This window comes from Eptatretus burgeri, chromosome 1 (genome assembly GCF_056783735.1).
Source record: "Eptatretus burgeri isolate ZD-2024b chromosome 1, Ebu_testis_v1, whole genome shotgun sequence".
Classification (NCBI taxonomy): Eukaryota; Metazoa; Chordata; class Myxini; order Myxiniformes; family Myxinidae; genus Eptatretus; species Eptatretus burgeri.
In genome coordinates, this window is record NC_140961.1 from 97,267,461 (window position 1) to 97,283,124 (window position 15,664).

The 15,664-nt window shown below is 45.4% G+C and overlaps 1 protein-coding gene across 4 annotated transcripts in view; it reads left to right on the top strand.

Annotated features, from left to right (window-relative positions):
- The first annotated feature begins 6,748 nt into the window (after nt 1–6,748).
- Nucleotides 6,749–15,664, top strand: part of LOC147035010 (uncharacterized) — a 102,903-nt gene continuing 93,987 nt past the window's right edge. For 3 of the 4 annotated variants that reach the window (XM_085892444.1, XM_085892419.1, XM_085892424.1), the window contains exon 1: nt 6,755–6,870. The gene's annotated coding sequence lies outside the window, so the exon portion shown is untranslated. Of the gene's footprint in view, nt 6,871–15,664 lie in introns of all 4 variants that reach the window. The other variant, XM_085892434.1, reaches the window with a different exon arrangement.

The following is a 15,664-nucleotide window of genomic DNA, read 5'->3' on the forward strand; positions in this document are numbered from 1 at the left end:
TATCTCCGAAACTAGGCAAGCTGTTTGAATTTTGTTTGCGGGAATCCAGCCGGGCATCAGCACAGATAATTTATCGCAAACCTGATACATCACAATGACGTCATATTCGTTTTTATGACGTCATCATTAAGAGGACGAGGATCTTAGCTCATTTGAGCTTGTTTGAAGTGAGGAGAGGAAATATTAGTGTTGAGGAAATAGAAGCAAGATACCTGGGAATACACCGAGATAGAAACAAGATAGCAAAATATACTTTCTATCCGAGGGAAGGCCGTATCAGCTCGGATTTGAACAATATGAAACAAACAAAACAACGAACAAATTAACTTGAAATATTGCGCGGGTTACACCAGAAACACCTAGATGAAGACGCAACAGTAGAAACACGACGAATCTGGTTAGGAAACCTTAGCTACAAGAAAATCGAATTAATTTTGAAAGCTTAGGTATGACATCTAATTTCAGTAACTTGTCAATTAATATACTTGATACAATGGTATGGAAGGCACTGGAGAAGCCAATACATACTAATCGTACAAAATACTTGCGAGTATCTCAATTATGGTACAAGCTTTGGAGATGAACAAGAATAGTATCCTCGACACCATTATTAATCTGATATGCAAATTGCGATTGGTCAATCAAGTCGAGCTGACTACTCAAACATTTCAACAACATGTTTTCAAAACACATCAATACGTTAGATGTCAAGGCGACAGGACGGTAATCATTCAACTCACTGGGTTTTTTTTTTACTTTTGGTATTGGAGTGATTGCTGATTTCCATTTTTGGGGAAGGACACCTCTATCCAAGATTGATTGATAAATACTGTACATGTAAACACTGGGGCAGTTGTTGACTACACAGCTCCAAAACCCTATTAGAAATACCATCTGGGCCAGTGGCCTTGCTTATCATAGTCTTAACAAACACATCATGAACCTCATGCACATTCACTCCAAGACTCTCATCTAAGTCGTGAATCTTATCCTTTAACATTTCCACAATATAATTTTTCTCAAGTTTGAAATCGTGAACATCGTGAAAAAAATGTGTACTTTTTGAGAATCAGTTGCAAGTATTTGTGGATGGATGGACGGACGAATGACACACCATCAGATAAGCTCCCCAAAACTACGTTCCAGGTGAGCTCAAAAGATGCCGGACATGAACAAAGAAGTATGAAAAACGATTGCGAAACAGTACATGGTGGTTGCAATAGTGGTCGCCGCAGTGCAACGCTCCCTTCTCCTTCCAAGTCACACACATTCCTCAAGAAGCCTGCACTTGCTCACCCTCCCCAAACTCATGCTGGTTGCCAACCTGCATTCATTCATTATTTTATTCTCAGGATTGTGGAATCATCTCCACGTGTCCATTGTCTTGTCGTCCTCAGTTCAATCTTTCAAATATGGCACCAATCACCACCTCATGTGTTCACCCATTCACATCCATTATCTTTTCTACACATCGTGATTCTTTCCCATTGTATTCCTCTCCAAGCCATTGTTACTTGTTTCTGTGTTACTCCTGTCCTCTTTGTGTAAGTTTTGTGTTTCTCCTTCTTTCCTTCTTGTGTAGACCCTCATCCCAAGCATGTACTAAGTACGCAATGGAACTTTGTCTCCACGATGTGCAGTGCACTCATAGTAAGGTATCATCTGCAATTGTAAAATATGAAGTCAAATAGAAAGTCCGCAGATTACTGGTTCTCAAAAACTGAGTGGAATTCAAGATGGGTTGGGAATGATATTAAATAAAAATTATCCCCATGGGAGACTGACGGTTATTTCCCAACATGCGGGGGCGACTGGAGATGGGACCGACAAAGCAGATCCGGTTGTCGGTTTCTGAGAAGAAGATTTTTCAATGAAATACCAATATTTTTGGCAAAAAACCCCCCTTCCAACCCCCAAAAAATGGATGGATCCAGATGGGGAGCACAACCCCATGAGACCTTACTGTCTTGGTGCATTGTACCAAATTTGGTCCATATCGCTCAGGCAGTTGTAGAGAAGATGTTTTAGTGAAAATGACGGATTTGGGAAGGGGCCCATGGCCCCTTTCCAGGGGGAGGGGATACGGCCATGAGGAGCACAACTTAAGGCGAGGGCATGGTCCCGGTGCCTCGTGGCAAGTTTGGTCTGGATCTGTCTGGCAGTTTCTGAGAAGCGGCAAGTTTGGTCGGGATCTATCTGGCAGTTTCGGAGAAGAAGATTTTTCAATAAAATACCAATATTTGGGGCAAACCCTCCTTTCATCTCCTTTACAAGGGGTGAATCCAGATGGGAAGCACAAACACATGAAATCTTGCTGTCCTGATGTATTGCACCAAATTTGGTCCATATTGGTCAGGTCGTTTGTGAGAAGATGTTTTAGTCAAATGTTAATGTATATATGTACGTACGCACGTACGAATGGATGGACGGACAGCCACACACTGGGACCCACTCTATGAGGCTATTTCGGAGAAATAACCAAAAAAGCCCTTCACAAAAAAATACATGCAATTGATGAGACTAAACATTTCATTGATAAATAAATATATTTCCCTTTGAAACCTCTTTAATGTTATATCCTCCTCTGTAATCTATGTTATATGTGCTTTTTGCTGAACGACAGGCTGTGCACACAAGTTTTGGTGTGAAGGTGTGTTTGACGCAAAAAAGGGCGCCAAGTTTGGAGAACTTGCGAGATGTCTAAAGGCGAGGAGTGCTTCGATTGACAGCCGAATCACCATTCAGCACAGGGTGGACACAGAGCGGAGTGTGGCCAAAGGGGATAAAGGTGGGGGCAACCGAGGGCACAAATAATTAGACCTTAGACTTTGGGTTGGAGGCTGCGTGTTCGCATCTGTGCAGTCAGCCTGGCAGATTCTTTCCGCAACTCAGCGATTCCCCACCCCCTACCACCTCAACTGGGGCCTCTGCAACCCACCGTGACTGGCCTGAGCTCCTGCATCCCGGACACTCTGGACCATGCCTGCTTGTGGAGGATTGAGCTGTACCATAAATTCCTCCCTGGGGGCCTGCTGTGCTTTATCGAGGACAGCGACAGTATTTCTTGTTTCGTCACTCTCCCAGGTCTTTTCTTCTGTGGTGTGTCTGAGGCCTTAAGGAATAGATAACTAAGGATCTACCTTTGCTAATACCCAGGGCACATATCCTTGTGAATAACTGTGTAATTAAATCCTTTGTGTCCCTTGTTTCTCACACTCCATTTATATATTAAGTATGCACATGAAGTTTCTGTCTCTGTGAGTGATTTGAGTTGCCCTGTTGCTGCTTTTGTAATTAATTGTCTGTTTAAGGACAGATTGAGTTCGGGGAATGATTAGCGTCTGCACATAAAGCACCCCGTGTTCAGTATGGAGACCACTCAAACCACAATTTGTGTACTGGGTGTGAAGGAATATCAGCACGTTGCTTTGCTGGCTCAGACGTTCCACCCAAGGTACGCTAGCATGGCAAACAGTCCTGCGATCCTGCTTGGAGCTTCAGGACTGGTGTACCGGTATGACCACATTAACATTCGTTTGTCAAATTCGGACAAGGCAACTGAGTTGACCTGCCAACTCTAACATTGGTGTCAGGAATGCAGGATATGAACATGAGGCACGGGAAACCATCGCCTCAAAACCAAATTTTTATTGAGCGGACACAATTTGGTGCCAAATTTAATTGCACATGGAAAATGAACAAGAAAACCTGAAGCAGGAATAGATCCATTGGAGCGACACCACTGTGACCCCAGGCAACTTGGAAGTGGAAGGTCCAGTAGGGGGCACAGTGGAGGTAACCCCTCTACCCACCTGGTAGCCTGGAACCCTCTACTTGATCGGAACCCCACAAAAGTGACAGTAGGCCAGAGTCGCTGCTTCAGACTTTGGCCAACATTTTGTGGCCATGATGGCTATGCTTCAAAACATGGAGGCCAGGCTGGAGGCCAATGGAGCAGGACAGAAAAGGACAGGTGAGCAGGTGATATGAAGGCTAAAATGGAGGCCGGCAATGAGAGTTTGGCTGTGATCTTCGTGGACGTGCAGGACATAGAGCAGGAAATGGCGGCCCATCAGACCAGGACAACAGAGAAGATTGGAACCACAACAAGGGCTGCTAGGGGAGTAAAGGGAGGGGGGAACTATTAGGGGTAAAGGGATCATGGAGAGATTATAAGGGAGAAAAGAGGGACTGAGAATAGCAGAATGAAGGGGAGAGGTAATTTAAACATAGCCAAGGGAAAATAAGAGATTATATGGAGCAGCAATCTGGGATTTTGTGGCCATGGCTTGAAGGTTACAAAAGAGTTGGGACAGGCCCTAACTGTATAGGAGAAGGCAGAAGGACATGTTGGGGCAGAGAAGGGCAAGATGTGTGAGACCCACCAGGTGCAAAAATCCATGCTGGGAGAACCGGAGGGGAGGCGAGGTATGTGGACACACACAGGCATGGTGTGAAAGGGGAGCGAGTCCAGTTAATGGAGGCCTTGACGGGGATACGTCCTAGGGATAGATAGGGATGGATATTCATGCTCCCTCCGAGTCTCAGGGAAGACCTGGAGTGCTATAAAAGAAGACAGCGCAAGATGTGCACGCCTCCAGAAGCATTACAGACAAGGAGGGGGTCAGAAGGTAAGTTGAGAGGGAGAGACACATCACCCACAAGCCCTATAGAAAGGAAGGGGGATAGGCATGAGGAAGATTTTTGTGGTGTCGTCCATGAGCGTTGGCGTAAGGTTGGGGGCACCAAGACCATTAGAGAGGGGTCCTGTGTGGGGCCCCTGGAGAGAGCATGGCAGCACTGGATGTGGCGGCCAAGGCTGCAGGTCTTCGTGGGGTGTTTCAATGTGGCCGAGGTGTAATTAAAGGCAGAGAGCATGAGGCAGTACCAGCACGTTACTTAGCCAGCTCAGACATTCCACGAAAGTACTGTAATGTGCCAAATCGGCCTGCAACCCTGCTTGGAGCATCAAACCAGTGGATGGACAACTGCAACAAAATATAGTATCGGACCCCAACATTCGCAGGAGATACATTCCTGAAAAATGGCATAAATGTCGGGGCATTATTTCAATGGGAAAATGGGGATAGGTTCTCAACGGTTTATGATTCATAAGGGAAAAATCAAAAATCCCATGAAATACCACGAATATGCCCACAAAAAAAAAAGAATACGCGAAGCACAGGGTCACAAATATTGAAGCAAATCACATTTTCTGAACCGCTAATATGAGGAGTCCACAAATAATGGAACCACACATGTCAGAGTCTGAAAGTAAAAATATATAGGTATACACACATCCATAAAGTCCTTGTGCAACTTTGAACTTCTATAACTTTTGTTTTGTACACATAACAGAAACAAACTATAAATGGTGCATGAATGTATGATTCACAAAGTTTTTAATTCCATACAGTTCATTAGGGTTCAACATAACCACCATACTTCACAATGCATCATTCAATCCGATTTTCCATCTTGTTGAAAATATTCCCCAGTTGCTGTTGAGTAATTTCATGAATTGCATTTGTGATTGCAGCCCTAAAATAGCATCCCAAATAGCATCCCATTTGTGATCCCCCCAAAAAAACTTGATCAAAGGAATGTGATTTTGACAAGTAAACAGCAGTTTTACATGGCCCCATAAAATGTTGTCCACTGGGGGCATGTCAGGTGAATGAGGTGGCCAAGCATTTGGTCCATGTTTACCGATTCACTTGTCTGGGAAGATGTCATTCAAGAACCATCACAAGTTTGAAGCAGTGGTAGTCATCCTAGTTTTGCTGGTACAAGGTGATATGAGAAATATTTAATTGTCATAGTTTGGAAGCAAAAAATAATTCCACAGCATTGCAAAGTTATGTTCACTATTGACTTCCTTTTCCAAAAAACATGAAAGTGAACAATGAGGCATGACTCCCAAAGAGAACACCACACTGATGTTTGGTGATTCACTTTAACATTTCTAGACTTCCTGAAATTTTTTTCTATCCCCCAAATGTCATAATTGTGGTGGTAGACATTACCATTGGTGTCGAAGTTGTCTAATCAGAAGATGTCAAGTCGGCAAAAAACCCATGGGAATTGTGGATTTAACAATAGCAACAACTAAAACATTAACAACAACATTAACATGAAAGAAACTTGATTAAATATACTTTCACATGCCATCTACAGTTTGTTTTTATCATGTGTACATATCAAAAGCTATACAAGTTCAAATTTACTCAAGGACTTTATGGACATACTGTACATATCCTGTATGCATCATATATATATATATATATATATAATATATAAATTGTGTACATGGGTGAGGCAGAACAAAGTTTCAGGAAAGTTGCCAATGCATGATAAGTTTAGGGTACTTTGAGTTGAAGGAAAAGCATGTGAAATGTTGTTAGATTAGCTTCATTGGAAGAAAGTCCGTTATAGAGTGCTGTATGTAAATATATACATATATATATATATATATATATATATATTCATACAGTACATACATACATACATATACACTTAAAATAATAACAATAATCTAAAAAAAATTACCAGTAACATAAATAAATAATATAAATTTCAATTCCCACTGGCCCAAATCTCTTCTGCTTTTCCTGCGGTGCCAATGAAATTACCAGATGGATCCTTATGTGATCCCATAATTGTGAATCGAACATGACGCATGTTGTTTTTGATTGGATGCAAACTACGTGGGTGGGAGAGGGCAGAGTAAATCCTGAGAAGGCGTGGCCTTCTTTTGGGGTGGAAGTAAAGTTAACCACAGCCCTGTCTAAAACGAAAAAATTCAGTAATTCCGTCGAGCGTTTGGATTGCCAAAGGTTTTGAACAAACGTGTGCCTTCCTCAATTGAAGGTAAGGGCTCTTCTCGATATGTACTGTTAATGACAACAGCAGTATCTTAAGTTGACTGTTGATCCTTTTTATATTTTTGTTTTGGTAGATAACGGTTTCAAATGCTCAAGAAAGTAAACTTCTTTCCGATCTCCTTTACAGTATGTGTAACAAACACAAAATAAATGTTGTTTCCTGTGGTTTAATTCAAAGTTTGGGATTGAAACCGTTGTAGCTATCCCTGCCTTACAGCTGACATAATTGTCTCGACAAGGAGGTGATGTGTGAATGTCTGGGTTTTGAGGAATGCTTCACTAATATCTCAATATCCTTGTCTCTCAATATCCACTCAGCTTCAGTAAAATCAACATTGTATGAGAAAAACATAATATGGATTTTACCTTTAACCTGATATTTCAACTTTCGTTGACAAAGAGAGTCACGTCTCTTGCCACCGTTTCCATCGAGTAACTGAAATGTTTATGTGGGTTTGATTTTTTTTATAAATGCTTCAGTGATTTGTCTGGCTGTGAAGGTAAAACTAAGAAAAAGTTGGATATTTTTCAAGGAGTCACAAGGGATCACATGAAGAAACTGTTAAATTGTTCAAAAAGGATATCATAAAATATTGGCCATGGTTTCATGCATTTGCTATACAGATGATAATTGACAACCAAATGGTTTTATTATTTAAAATATTTATGGATTTAGTAAGACGGTGTCAGTGTTTTTATGTCTTTCAAAACACTTAACAGCCTTGGCTGGACATAAAAATCTGTCGATTATTCCATATCGAAGGATTAAATTTCCAACACAAAAGCTGCTTACATAATAATTGCTATTTTGATATTAATTATCGTACATGTTTCACATTGTACTTCCTTATACTTGTTTTGAAGCTGATTTCGAGTTTTGATGAAACGTCAAATTTTAATAAGTTACTTTGAGCTAGAATTAAAAAAGGTAATAATGCAATATGTTACAAGGACACATAAACCTTGACACAGGAGGTGACCATTTGGCCCATCATATACCTGTGATCGATGAAAAATTGCAGCTCATATCATTCAACATCTTGAGATCCATATCATCCAAACATACGACAATCGGAATCGGACAGTTCAATGGATGTAGCAAATATGTATCCAAAAAGATCAGAGAAATATCTTTAATTTTTGGAACAAAATTGACATCCTTCTCAGTAATAATGTTCAATCACGTGGATCCTCCATCTTTTTCGAAAAGCAGATAAATGTTTACCAATACCATTTCCTTCTTTCCCAGTTCCTGTCTGCAGTAACAAAAAATGGCCACCGAACCACTTCCTTTTCATTAACTGTGCTGTGGCTGCTTAAACGTTCTTTCGCCTCTCACACTGCCTTGTAGGCTGTGAGTATTTTTGTAATATAATGAGTTTATGCTGTCAACTCTCAACATTATGGGCAAATCCCACAATGAGGCTGAAACATAAGGCTTGTTGTTCTTGCATAGCAAACAGGTTGGTGGCCTCTCTTTTTTACTACCTAATCCAGTCTAGCACCCTTTGCACTCTTTGCCCTCAAACCCTCCCCAGTAACTCCAGACCACATGGTTTCTTCCAATAACCCCCTCTTGTTTAAACCCCCAAACTTAGGCTTACTGCAAATCTAATCTATTTTGTTCCTCATTTCTCCTATTTGTGGAACCACCTTTCCGGAGCCGTTCCATCCCAACCTTCCCTTGAGGGCTTCAAGCAAGTGGTGCACCACCACCTCATGCCATTCCCTATCCCTACTCTGAATCCTAATCTTTCTACTTCCATTAACCCAACATAACCAATCCAAACCATCTAACTTGCAGATTACTGTGTTTCCTTGTCTCCTTTCTCTCCTCTTTTCCTATTTCCTTCTTACCCTTGCTTACTGTGTCCAATTGTTGACCCACTTCTCTGTACCTTTGGTCAACTTGCTCTTCCATGAACCTCAATGTTATACAATTGCATTTCTTTAAATACTCAACAAACCTCTTCTTTTTAAATATTCTTGAACAATGTACACAAATCTGTGCACTACAAAATCTAAATTCACAATGTTTCCTTTATCCACTTAAATTTATCAGATTACACTACATTTATTATCATCTAGTTAACCGGCAATTATATTGTGTAAACTTTGGTAAAATCATAGAGTTTGTGCTTTGCCATAAGTAATATTGTTGCGGAGCCGGGTATCGGTTGCGAGCACGACCGCTTGGTGGGGCGGTAGGGTTGACTCCACCGAACACCCGGAATCTAGATCGTACCTTTCGGAAAACTCCAAGGGTACGGGTCCCTTACTGGACCATGAATCGTCAATAATTCCACCACGTGTTACAGGGTTATTTTCCAATCTTCAATATACCTAGAGATCCACGTGGCGAGTTACCGAGTATTCACACCCTCGACGGCACGAGTACGAGTCGAGCCGTTAGCGTGCCCAACCCGTGCGCAACCCGAGCGGATGGTTGCCGAACTCCCGTCGGTCCAAATGTACATTTACAGCGGCAACAGACTTTGTAATTCACCAACACGCGCCATGCTAAGCCAATTGAAGAAACACAGAACAGAGGTGATACATTTAACAAATGTATTTATTTATAATGGGGGAAAGGGGGGAGCACACAAGAAGCAGAGTTATCTGACTATAGAGATGCAAGTATGTACAGCAAAGAGCACTTAAACAATTCCTACTTATAGACGGGCCCACCGACAGACAGACACACACAAACAGATACCCAGAAGGACATGGACCTGTCCAACTCGTGTGGTTTGGCTGACAGGAGCAGACGAACCAGGCGCCAGCGAGACACAAGCAGAATCCAGAGCTCCCTTCCAAGCTCATCCCGGCAACCAAAACTCTCCTCTGTATCCCAAACCGTCGATAAGGCAGGAGGTTTCTCTGCCAATTTTCCAAGTCTTAGAGTTGAACGTCAAAGCGAGGGCTGATAACTCCACACTCGTTCAACCTGCCCGTCAGATTGACCACAACCTTGCCTGCTCGATGGTGATCAACTATCTCAAAAAGGTCTCTCCCTCGGTCCGATCGTGCCGCAACCATATTCCCCTTTGTTCCGGGGGGGGGGGGGGAGGGGAGCGGCCACCTCCACCCTCCGTGCTCTCCCTCAGTGGACAGTTTTGGCGCGCAGAATCGCTCGTAGCCCTGTCATTGGCCAAAACGAGCAGCAAGTCCGTCGATCAGTCCGGGGGTGTGGTGACGTCACGTGGACCGCCTTTCTCACCGTCGCAGGGTCTGATAGGCTGATCGGCGGCCACCTCACTCGTAGCACGCTGATTGGTCGTGGGCCGCCATGAGGCTCCTCCTTGAACTCCGCCCACCATGGCGTCAGCCAGAGCGAGGTGAACGTGAGGGTGATGCTGGCGGCGTAAAAATAAAAGAAAACCCTGACTATCAAAGTAACTTCGCAGCGCATGTACATTTAATTACCCATTAGACACAGGACGAGGACCCTAACTAAAAACACATACTTACCGATATAACTGTTCTATAGGACCTGTATGTTGAGTGCTCATGGCTTCCAGATTCGCAACACTACCTCCCCTCCTCTTTTTACAGACTCGTCCCGAGTCGAATTTGCATGTGATCAGCATATGTAAGTTTTCCCCCAGTACGTTTTAGCTTCGGATCCTTGAGTGCGACATTTTTTTATACATGTCCCAAAAGTAAATAACCTTATGCGCTGCGCAACTAACTAACAGACTCACACAGACGACTTAACTAAAATTGCGGATGCTAAGACAAACACACAGGTGGGTTAAACTTATTTACAATTTTTTCCTTCACTAATATTGACACTAACCATGGTCCAGGACCTGTCATCTGTGGGAAAGAAGGCACAATAATGTCAGTCATCCTCAGGGCCTGCTCAAAAGGTCCCCCTTGAGTGTTTCAGTGAACCTTCGTTTTATTCCTTTCATACCCCCAGCTGCTGGAGGCAACTCACCCTAACACGGCATGCCATGTGCCGTCTCACATGCCATTTGAAGAGGTAGCCAGGCTGCCCAATGCAGTCTCTGACTCAAGGAAATGAATGGATGGTGAATGAACGGATGGACTGAATGCAACAAATGGTGCACGGGCTGCTCAATGCAGTCCCCGTGGTGTGGTTGCCTGCAGGGCAGTTCTTGCAAACACTCTGAAGGAGATCCTGGCGCACATGGTGATGGTGACACAGGGGCAATGCAAATAGGGCAAGCAGGCATGGGGTAATGGCAGAGGCAGGCAAACAAAGGCATGTCAAGGCGAGGCAATGCGGACCAGGTGATGCAGCACAAGCAGGCCGGCATGTGAAGCTGGCCGGCCTCTGGTCTGGTCCGCGAGGTTCTGTGGAGGGAGTGCGGTGGTGCCGCGGCTCTGAAAGCGGGCTCGGACCAAACCTACGGTCTTCCCCCAACCTATCGCCTTTGCCTGTCTCTGTCCATACCCACTCCCTTAATTTGCAACACAAAACAACCAAATTTAGCCCCTTTATATATACAAGGTGTGTTCAAATAGTATCCGACCTTTGTTCATAAAAAATACTCGTATCCAGATACAACAAACTTACACTAATCTCCTTCAAAGTAGTCCCCTTGGGCTGCCACACACTTCTCCCAACGGTTCTGCTACTGTCGGAAGCAGCACTGGAACACCTCTTTTGGGATGGCGCTCAGCTGGTCCGTCAAATTCCGCATGATGTCTTTTCTGGAATGAAATCTGGTCCCTTTCAGGGGCATTTTCAGCTTGGGGAAAAGCCAGAAGTCACACGGAGCCATGTCGGGAGAGTAGGGAGCCTGACGAAGCACAGGTGTGTTGTGTTTGGCCAGGAAACTCGATCAAATGTGAAGAATGGGCGGGTGCGTTATCGTGATGGAGCTGCCAATTGACCGCTGCCCACAGGTCCAGCCATTTGCATCGCACAGCGTCACGAAGGCGACGCAGTACCTCTTGGTAGTACTCTTTGGTGATGGTTGTGCCGTGTGGTGCGTACTCATGATGAACCACGCGACTGGAGTCAAAGAAGATGGTCAGCATGACTTTGACATTGCTGCGGACCTTTCTTGCTTTTTTTAACCTCGGGGATGTTGGATGCTTCCATTGTGATGACTGGAACTTGGTTTCTGGGTCATACCCATAAACCCAGGTCTCATCGCCTGTGATCACTGTGCTGAAGAAGTTGGGATCGCTGTTCACAGTCTCCAGCATGTCCTGTGCGATCTCCAAACGGAATTGCTTCTGCTCGATCGTTAGCAGCTTTGGCACGAACTTCACTGAGATTCTCCTTAAGCCCAAATCCTCAGTCACAATGGAATGAACGGATCCAATGCTGACGCCTGCCTCGTCTGCAAGTTCTCTGATCATGATTTGACGATTCTGCATCAGCAGGGTCCTCACTTGGTCAATGACTATCTCATTTCGGGATGTTGAGGGCCTACCAGAACGTGCTTCACTTTCCACTGATGTGCGACCATCTTTGAAGCGGTTGTACCACTCTTTTATCTGTGTGGTTCCCATTGCTTCGTTCCAGAAGGCCTGTTGAATCTTGCGGATCATTTCCACTTGGGAATCGCCAAGCTTTAAACAAAATTTGATGCAGTAGCGTTGTTCAAGTTTTTCCGGCATTTTGTCAAAAACAAAAATCCGACGGCGCTCACTTACACTTCCTCACTCATCGGCGGTCTGTCGGCGACTGACAGCTTCTGTAGGCGGGAAAATATTCATGCATATGAATTAGAATCACCTTCATACATGCACCAAACCACGCCTCCCGAGTAGTGGGGAAACCGCGAAATATAGCATAACAATTGTGCATTTTGTGAGGAAAGCACCAAATTTGGTACACTAGTAGCCTATCGTATTGTCAACAGATTTGGATATTGGGCCAGCTCAAATTTTTGATGGCAGTGGAAAATGGCTGCCACAGCCATCAGCGGCTGAATTTGAGATGGCCCAATATCCAAATCTGTTCATAATATGTAAGGCTACTCGTGTGCCAAATTTGGTGCTTTCCTCACAAAATGCACAATTGTTATGCTAGGTTACCCCACTATAGCGTCATTTGTTTACGCATGAAAAATGATGGTTGGATACTTTTTAACACACCTCGTATATATTTTTTTCCTTATTATTTCGTCTCCCTAACCCCCTTTCTGTCTTTGTCCGGCTCACCTATCCTGTCAACCTAACCTACTCCCCCAACCCCTAAAATCCTTTCTGGAGGGGAATAAGCATCCTGTCTTGAGGCCCAACAAAGCCTCATAATGGCCTTCCACAGATTTCACCAATCTACCAAGGTGGGTCCAGCGGCCTACGGAGAGCGAAGGAATGGATGGTGTGAAGGGGTACATTTCCTAACTATCCTGACATTTATTAAACTTTAAACTATCCCGGGGCTTTCCAAAACGCCTGTCACTTTAAACTATCGGTTCTAAAAACCATGATTTCCATCGCCTGTGTTGACGTCTGTTATAAATTTGGGCCGAGCCCTCAAATTTTCTTCTGTGCCCTTGCACAATTTCATGGCTGGGCAGCGTGGCTCACTTGGCAGGGATTCCCCTCCCCCTCTGCCAAACTCTAACTACGGCACCCCCAGGCCCTGAGGCTGTCTCCGAACCTACCTGCTCCCTATGAATGCGGGGGGTTGCCCTTCCTGGCATTGCCCCCCTCCGATGCCCACGTGGCATTTTGGTGCTTCGGGTCCCGTTTCCGATGGGTCGCCCATGGCCACTACACTATCCCGGTCCCTTGGACCCTTGGCCTCCTCTGGCTGACTGTCCGGTATCCGGGGTGCCCTCTAATCGATACTCACCTTTCAATAGCCATGCTCCCAGCCGGTCCATGGACTCCTGCACCCCTCCAAACGGGTTTCGAGCCTTCTTTCCACACCAACAACAAAACGACCTCCTTTTGGTAAATTTGACTTACCCACTAACTAACATTACACTGACCCCGGGGACACTTGGGTGGGACTCACTCCTCCCCCCACTCATTCATTCGCACCATGCATTCCACATTCACTCCACTCACTCACTCGGGCCCGCTGACCCATACTCATTCATCACGCATTTCAATTTTTCCTTTTAACTCACTCATACACTCCAACACTGCCATTCTCCTAACTAAATTCCCCTAACTAACTCGTGCTCCCTCGTCGTCCCTTAAACTAGTGCACGTTCCATTTAATCTACGTAGCTAAGCGACGTCCCCACTACACATTCCATGTCTGTCCATGTCTCCCAAATCCATTCTCAATTCTAAATCTAACCTATTATTTCCACTGACTAGTCCACAGGCCCCAGGAGGAACTAATCCTGCCCCATGAGGCCAGTCTATCTATCGCTAAACCCTTCCCACTAACCAATGCTCCTATGCCTAAACACCGGGCTGTGTATTGGAAGTGGGGCTTTTTTTCTGCACCGCCATGGTGGCGGTTTACGGCATGCCCATTCGCCCCTATGGGCGATAATAACGTCCCCTCTGATGGCCGATAATCGAGGCCTTGTCGTCGCCCTGCCGATTACAAGTGCTCGCTTTCACGGGATTCCCCACACGGGACAACGTGCGCTGTTTCCCCGGCATTCGTGCCGCGGGATCCCCACCGATGACATCACCCGCGCACTGCACCTGCGCGGTTTTCCGTGTAGGTGAGCACGAGCGCATCGTCCTGGGAACCTGCTCCGCGCGTTCTGCGAACAGAACACATGGTATGCAGCACGTGATGCCCCACACACGCGCCCACGTGGGAACCCGCGTGTTCCAAATTCAACCAACCCTCGCCGCCATTTTAGCCGTCCGTGAGGCCTTGTTGAATCCCACGTGGAGCATTTCCATGCCGGATTCCCTGCACGAAGACGCGCGCGTGAGGGCCGTTCGCTAAATGCCGAACGGGCCCCGTACGAGACGTCCCATGAAACCGGCGCGGTTCCCGAAATACTGACTTGCAGCCCATTTGGCTCGCTATACCCATCTCCCGTCTGGGTCGGTCTGTCCATTTCCACACACGCCATGACACTCACACTATACCTACCTTCTGGCACACATTTCGACACACTCGTACCACTCATACACTCCACCACACACTCCGGGACAATCACATCGGGGATTCGCGCTACCACAAGCAATCCCGGGGTTTCCATACCCCCCAAGCTCTGCGTACACCCGTTCACAGCACTCATCCATTCAACCTCGTTCGGCCTGATCGGACTCACCTTGTCACGATCTGCTTCAAGAGAGCTTACCATCTCCCTCTGTCCCTGAAGGAGGCTATCCTGCTGCTCGCACCGGGTCACGAGACATTCCCCATGCTCAATCTCATTGTCCCCTCCTAGCTCTATGTGTGTGTTCGTCAATTTCCTGTCGTTTCTCCTCTACTTGTTCCATCTCCCGCGTCTCTGGTATTCCTTCCTTTGTCTCCTGCATCTCCGTGAATTTTTCCGTCGTCCCTTCGCGTTCATTAGTTTCTTCCTTTGTCTCTTTTATTTTCTGCGTCTCTATCAGTGTTAATTTCTCCGTCGTCCCCTTAATTATGGCGCTGCTCGTCCCCTCGACCTCGCCCATCTCCATTGCGGGCTGGACACATTGCACACTCCTTGTTGGTTCGGTCTCCCTGCCACATGGTGCCACCATTATGCCCTTCATGCTCGCATGCAGGCCTAACCCCATGCTCTGCATTTCCCCTCGCTGGGTTTGCATATCACCCCTCAGTGCCTGCATGTCTGCATCCATTTTGTCATTCATCGCATCCAGTTTGCTCATCATTCCTTGCACGAGCTCCATAACCTGCGGCACTGTCACCTGCCCTG